Here is an 8,341-nt window from a genome sequence, read left to right as displayed (position 1 = left end):
CAGCAGAAAATAAAGTCAAAGACTCAGCGGTCCTGTTGCTCTATTTTCACCTGTAAAGCAGGACTTGGGTAGGCGGAGGTTTACCCTGGTGCAGGTGTGCCGCGGTCAGTTGAAGAATCCCAGAGTTTCTCTGTGAATTTCCCATTACATCGTAGCGCACTCGGTGCTTACTCGGAAGTTTAGAGGTTTTTTTCGCTGTAAAAATAAGTTTTCTTCCCACGCACAACGGACACTAATGTTTTTGTCACTTTTTATGGAATCAAACTCAAAGTAAGGTCAGTACTTCCACGCTTTAAAAGCTGCACGCTCATACTCTCTCCCGCACTCATATGATCCATTGTTGATCTGCACACAGCTGTTGTCACGAATGTCGCACTCGCTTACGTCACTGTCATGAGACATTCTCGCAAAAAACTCACGGTTTTAGTAACGCAGTAACGCAGCGTTCCTACGGGAAAGTAACGGTAATCTAATTACCGTTTTTGCAATAGTAATCCCTTACTTTACTTGTTACTTGAAAAAAGTAATCAGATTACAGTAACGCGTTACTGCCCATCTCTGCTCTTCACCACGACGGACCGGTACAGCGTCCGCGTCACTGCAGCCGCAGCACCAATCCGTCTGTCCAATCTCCCGCTCCCTTCTCCCATCACTCGTGAACAAGACCCCGAGATACTTGAACTCCTCCACTTGGGGCAGGAACTCATCACCGACCCGGAGTGGGCACTCCACCCTTTTCCGGCTGAGAACCATGGCCTCAGATTTGGAGGTGCTGATCCTCATTCCCGCTGCTTCACACTTGGCTGCGAATCGTTCCAGTGCAAGCTGGAGGCCATCGCCCGATGAAGCCAACAGAACCACATCATCCGCAAAAAGCAAAGATGAGATTCTGAGGCTACCGAAGTTAAAGTCCTCCGCCACTTGGCTGCGCCTAGAAATCCTGTCCATAAAAATTATGAACAGAATCGGTGACAAAGGGTAGCGCTGGCGGAGCCCATCACCCACTGGGAACGAGTCCGACTTATTGCCGGCAATGTGAACCAAGCTCTTGCAACAGCTGTATAGGGATCGAATGGCCCGTAGCAATGGGCCACACACCCCATACTCCTGCAGCACCTCCCACAGGACACCCCGAGGGACACGGTCGAATGCCTTCTCCAAGTCCACAAAACACATGTAGACTGGTTGGGCAAACTCCCATGCACCCTCAAGTATCATCGAGAGGATAAAGAGCTGGTCCAGTGTTCCGTGACCAGAACGAAAACCGCATTGTTCCACCTGTATCTGAGGTTCGACTAGCAGACAAACTCTCCTTTCCAGCACCCTGGCATAGACTTTCCCAGGGAGGCTGAGGAGTGTGATCCCCAGTAGTTGGAACACACCCTCCAGCCCCCTTCTTAAAGATGGAGACCACCACCCCAGTCTGCCAGTCCAGGCGTACTGCCCCTGATCTCCACACAACATTGTAGAGGCATGTCAACCAGGACAGCCCTACAACGTCCAGAGCCTTCAGGAATTCGGGGCGGATGTCATCCACACCAGGGGCTCTGCCACCAAGGAGTTGTTTAACTGCCTCAGTGACCTTGCCCCCGGAAATTGGCGGGTAATCCCCTTCATCCAAAGACTCTGCTTCCTCCTCGGAAGACGTGTCAGTGGGATTAAGGAGGTCCTTGAAGTATTCCTTCCACCGCCCGACAATTTTCTCAGTCGACGTCAGCAGCGCTATACCAGATCTATACTTTTTCCATGGCCTCTCCGAACTCCTCCCAAACTCGAGTTTTTGCTTCAGCCACTGCCCGAGCCACATTCCGCTTGGCCTGTCGATACCTGTCAGCTGCCTCCGAAGTCCCACAGGCTAACCAAGCCCGATAGGACTCCTTTTTCAGCTTGGTGGCTCCCTTCACCTCTGGTGTCCACCATTTGGTTCGGGGATTACCACCATGACAGGCACCAACCACCTTGCGGCCAGAGCTCAATGGAGCAGCTTCGGCAATGGAGATTGTCCATTCGGACTCAATGTCCCCAGTCTCCCTCGGAATGCTGTTGAAGCTCTGCCAGAGGTGTGTGTTGAAGATCTCGCGGACTGGGACCTCTGCTAGGCATTCCCAGCACACCCTCACTATGCATTTAGGTGCACTGGGTCTGTCCAGCGTCCTCCCCCGCCACCTGATCCAACTCACCACCAGGTGGTGATCAGTTGACAGCTCAGCCCCTCTCTTTACCTGAGTATCCAGAACATATGGTCGCAGGTCTGGTGATACGATTACAAAATCCATCATCGACCTGTGGCCTAGAGCGTCCTGGTGCCACGTGCACTTATGGACACTCTTATGTTCGAACAAGGTGTTCGTTATGGCCAAACTGTGATTTGCACAGAAGTCCAATAGCAAAACTATCGGGTTCAGCTCAGGAAGGCCGTTCCTCCTAATCACGCCCCTCCAGGTCTTGCTGTCGTTACCCACATGAGCATTGATGTCTCCCAGTAGGACAACAGGTGGAGGACCTTCCAGCACAGATGACAGTCAGGACCCGTTTCCCGACCCTAAGGCGCAGGGAACAAACCCTCTCATCCACCGGGAAGAACCCCAACGTACCGGCAGAAAGCCGAGGGGATATTAGAATACCCACCCCAGCCCACCGCCTCTCACCAGGGGCAACTCCAGACTGAGACAGAGTCCAGCCCCTCTCCAGGAGACTGGTTCCAGAGCCCAACTATATCTAGCCGGTACCTCTCAACCTCACGCACTAACTCCTGTGTGCTTAGGAAAAGATAGATTAATTTATTCCATAAAATATCACAGATTGCACCGCTCAGTACATCCGGCCACACGAGGAAAAATCTGACTTTTTAACATAAATCTCAGGGCAAAATTACGCCTTTAAACTGATTATTAGTTTTTCTTTATTTTCCCCTGAGTTATTGGTTCTGCTATTAGTTAGCCAATATGTAACATGCTAATGCTAATTAGCTAAAGCTATAGTAAGTCTTGACTGCAACCAACCCACCTACTCACCCAATGAAGTCACATTCTGTACTGACACAAGATGCCACTAAACATGTTTTAAAAACTTAAGCACTTATTTCCTAAATCTATCTACACAATGTTACATCTATGTCTGTGCGCTGCTAAACACTAAGTCACTCTGTGAAAATAGATTATCATACAACAAGATGCTGTGATTATTTACACTATCACAGACCATGAGACAGAGCTATGGTTCTAGGGCAAGATGCTATGGCATTTACGCTAAAGCTAGATATCAGGAAAAGAGATCCAAGTGTGGGGACACAGCGACAGGGAAAACTGGAGGTGACCGGGAGAGGTGATCAGAGATATTGCAACAGAGGAGAAATAATGCAGGAAGTAATCCAGCACAGACAGGTTGGTAAATATCTCACTTGTTTACTAAAAATGCAGCCACTGCATCTGGCATTTTTTTTTGGTACAACCATTTTAAAATGCTAGTATAACGAAAATGAGAGAACAGTCAGATGTCACAATAAGATGACAAAATTTGTTTGTCCTCCACAAGACGGAGGAGAAAGACTGTAAATAACCCTGAATGCCTTTCCTTGCACCTTATTTTGGCACTCATTCCTGTTTTCTACTACCAACTTCCTGTCCGTGTGTAGAAGCTTTTTGATGGGACGATTTCCTGTAAAACTGTTTTTGGCGCAGTTTTCAGCAGCAGTCGCGGGAGTTTAGAAAAGTGATGGCTTAACGGAGCCTATGGTGATTTCTTTTGTCATTAGCAGCCCCCTTGATAGAGGCACAAGGTATGGTTATGATGTAAATAAGGAGACGTTTAGATGTTTTTGTGACAGTCGCTACATTTGTTAAATGTTACGTTGAAACGAACTTCATGTTATAAGGTTTACGATTGTAAGAGTGTGGATTATTTTGCTTACACGCTGTTTCTATGTATACATCCCCAGCTCTTATGGTGAGATTGATGGTTTACTGCCATTAAACCTTCAAAACGTCATCAGTAAAGTGTCATCCTTCATTCGGGGGGGTTCGCTACAGTAAGAGCTTACCTCCGGGAGCAGTAAGAGCTTACCTCCGGGAGCAGTAAGAGCTTGCCTCCGGGAGCAGCGAGAGAGAGAGCTTCCTGCGATCGGAACGGTAACGGCACGGCACGGCACGGAGCAGCAAGCTACAGCAGCGGTCCGGTAACAAGCAATTGCTCTCAAAATGGAAAATATAGAAGGAGGTCAGTTAAACGAAAAGGAACAACGAAAGGAATTAACATGCGAAGCTGATGAAACAGCTAATGAAACGTTCCCAAGGTGGTCAGAACGGCCCAGTGCGCCCACAGAGAAAATGCTCTTATATCAAAGGGATGAACAGAATAAAAGAGAGAAGAAACTGCTAACCATTTATGAACATTGGAAAAGTCAGGTCAGAGTATACAGAGAAGACCTGAAAATTGATTTATCAGATTCACGGTTAGCAGAAATGGCTGATGATATTGAAAGGACAGTAAATGATATGACAAGAGCATACAGTGAATATAGAGAGCGTAATGAACCATCCCATGTCATAAGGCGCAAAATGGACTCTTGTGAATCAGTGACAAAGGACATTATGAAAATCATATCTGAGCGTTTAGCAGCTATAGACGAGTATGATGCAGATAGAGAAAGGCAGCACCTCCATCAGCTCTTAGCATATGAACATGCTAAGTCCATATTTGGTACTGCATCACAGTCAAGTTACCAATCTGAAGCAAGCATTGCAGCCAAAAGAATTGATGCTGTTGCAGAATTAGCTGCAAAAGAAGCTCAGTATAAAATCACACAAGAGGAAATAAAACAAAAACAAAAAATAAGAGAAATGAAAGAGAAACACAGGAGGGAATTGGATGCACAAAGGTCTGAACTAGAGCGTTTACAAGCAGAAAAGGAAAGGCAAGCAGCACATGCAAAATTAGAGATTTATGACAAAGAGTTTAAAGTTGATATGGACAGTCAGTTAATGTTACAGAGCAATGGGATGTCTGTTATCAACCAAAGCTTTGCACAACCAGCCTCAGAGCTCTCTACAGGTTCATATCACCCACATGTGGAACAATATGCATCCATCCCTGTCAATAATCCTCTACAACAACTGCACTCACAAATTGTCACTCCATCGCCTCCCACAGACGTATTGCAGCTGGCTAAAGCTATTCAAGACAGCATAGCAGTAAGCAGAATTCCAGTGCCTGTGCCCATCGTGTTCAGCGGAGATCCCATCACCTACATCGAATGGAAGGCTTCCTTCATCTCACTGGTGGGCCACAAAGGTATATCTCCAGCTGAAAAACTGCATTTGTTAAAAAGGTATATCACTGGTCCTGCTCTTAAGTGTCTTGAGGGCACGTTCTACCGCAGTGATGAAGAGGCATACAAAGATGCATGGAAAAGACTTGACCAACGCTACGGTCAGCCATTTGTTGTTCAAAAGGCATTCAGAGACAAACTGTCAAAGTGGCCTAAAATCCACTCAAAAGATGCAGAAGGTCTACAGGCCTTTTCTGATTTTCTCACAACTTGTCTGCAGGCAACACCACATGTAAAGGGCTTAGAGATACTAAGTGACTGTGAGGAAAACCAAAAGTTATTGCATAAGATTCCAGAATGGCTTGCAACGCGTTGGAATCGTCAAGTCACAGTTGCTCTCATGAAAGGCAAAGATTTTCCCTCTTTCAAGGATTTTGCAGAGTTTGTAGCACTCGAGGCAGAAATTGCATGTAATCCTGTGACTTCTTCATATGCACTCTACTCAAGCAGCTCATCCTTGGAGAAAAGATACGTAAGGGAGACCAAACCAAACAGATCTGTGACTCAAGTCTTCACTACACAAGCCACAGTACAACGAGAAAAAACTAAGTCAAATGACACAAGGTTAAAGGTGGCCTGCATGTTCTGCAAAGATGAAAGTCATCAGTTGTCAAAGTGCCCAAGCTTCTCAGAGAAGTCACTAGACCACAAACGGACATTTGTGAAGGAAAATAAACTGTGCTACGGGTGCTTAAAGGTGGGCCACAATGCCAGAGACTGTCGTCATCGCCACAAATGTGACACTTGCAAAGGACGACACCCCACCTGTTTGCACAATGAGAGTCACATGGCAAATGAAAGGCCTCAGAGCTCTACAAACGTCGCTTCAACCACAGAAAATGATACCATGGCAGCCACATCTCTGAATGTTACTAAGGTGGGTCAATCAGGTAGTACCTCCATGATTGTTCCTGTGTGGGTTTCCACTACTCAGAGTCCATCTAAAGAGCAGCTTGTGTACGCTTTATTAGACACACAAAGTGACAACACATTTGTCAGTGAGGAGATAACTAACCAGTTACAAGCAGCATCCCATCCAGTTAAGCTAAAACTAACCACGATGCTGGGAGTTCACATGACAGTCAAAAGTCAGAGAGTAGCGGGGTTACGTGTGAGAGGTTATAATTCAGATGTTCACATTGACCTTCCACCCTCCTACACAAAGGACTACATCCCATTTAACTATGACAACATACCCACAAATGAAACTGCAAGGCAATGGCCCCATCTGTCAGAGATCGCTGATCAGATACCCCCTCTCCTGAGTTGTGATGTTGGACTACTCATTGGATTTAACTGTCCCAGAACTCTAGCTCCAAAACAGGTTCTACTCGGAAAAGACAATGAGCCATTTGCCATACAGACAGACCTAGGGTGGAGCATTGTTGGTGGCTCATCAGAGTCAAATGAAACTGAAACAAGTCTGTGCCATAGGGTCATGGTAAAGGAAATGCCTGCTGTAACACCAATGGACATGATCAATGTTCTTGAATCAGATTTCAAGGACACAAAGGCATGTGACAAAACGGTCTCACAAGAGGATCTCGTTTTTCTGGAAAAACTTAAGGAAGGGATAAAGAAAAATGAACAAGGATACTGTGAGATGCCTCTTCCATTCAAGCAAAGGCCAAACTTACCAGACAACAAAAGGCTTGCAGAGATCAGACTGGAACACTTAAGGAGAAGGTTGAACAAGGATGAGAACTACAAAAATGATTATGTTGCATACATGAATGACATAATTGAAAGAGGAGACGTGGAAGAAGTACACAACGAAGGAACACAAGGTGAACAATGGTACATCCCCCATCATGGGATTTACCACCCCAAAAAGCCCACAAAACTGCGTGTCGTATTTGACTGTTCAGCCAAACACAATGGAACAAGTCTCAATGATCATCTCCTCCAAGGGCCAGACTTAATAAACAATCTGACTGGCATTCTCTTGAGATTCCGGCAACATCCTATTGCCTTAATGTGCGATACAGAAAAGATGTTCCACCAGTTCCACATCAGTGAGAGGGACCGGGACTATCTACGTTTCCTCTGGTGGAAAAACGGTGATGCAAGCACACAACCTCAAACATACAGAATGAAGGTACACCTTTTTGGTGCGTCATCATCTCCAGGCTGTGCAAATTATGGACTGAAGTACTTAGCCAAAGAGCACTGCCACTCGCACCCAGCAGGTTCACAGTTCATTGAGAAAGACTTTTATGTCGATGATGGAGTTACGAGCACAAACACAGTGAAAGAAGCAATGCAGTTGGCACAAGAAGCCAGAGAAATCTGCCACAAAGGTAACCTGCGTCTCCACAAGTTTGTTTCTAACAATCACACTGTTTTGCAAAGTATACCTGCATCAGAGTGTGCTGTAAACATTAACATAAGAGACTTGACATTCAAAGACATGCCTCAAGAAAGAGCACTAGGCATCCAGTGGAGCATTGAAAAGGACTGTTTCAAATTTGACAACACACTGAAAGTCCAGCCAGCCACACGCAGAGGTATTCTATCCACTGTCGCGTCAATCTACGACCCACTTGGATTTTTAGCGCCATATGTGCTGAATGGAAAGAAAATCTTGCAAGAAATGTGTCAGCATGGTGTCGAGTGGGACGACCCCATACCTAATGCACTCAAGCCAAGGTGGGTGAGTTGGCAAAGTGACTTTGTAAATCTAGACAAGCTAAACATACCTCGCTGTTACCTGCCTGCTAACTTTGGTGAAACTAAAGAAATAGAGTTGCACCACTTTTCGGATGCAAGCTCAAGTGGTTATGGACAATGTAGCTATCTGAGGGCAAAGAACGCTAAAGGTGAAGTTCACTGCTCTCTGGTAATAGCAAAGGCTCGAGTTTCTCCAACTAAACTGACCACAATCCCCAGACTTGAACTAACAGCAGCTGTAGTTTCAGTCTCAGTCAGCAACATGTTACGGGAAGAACTGTGTTATGGTGCAAAGGAGTACGTCTGGACTGATTCAAAGGAGGTGCTGGGCTACATAAACAATGA

Source organism: Maylandia zebra, linkage group LG23, assembly GCF_041146795.1.
Source record: "Maylandia zebra isolate NMK-2024a linkage group LG23, Mzebra_GT3a, whole genome shotgun sequence".
Taxonomy (NCBI): domain Eukaryota; kingdom Metazoa; phylum Chordata; class Actinopteri; order Cichliformes; family Cichlidae; genus Maylandia; species Maylandia zebra.
The sequence above is the reverse complement of the archived record's forward strand: the minus strand, read 5'-3'. Positions refer to the sequence as shown.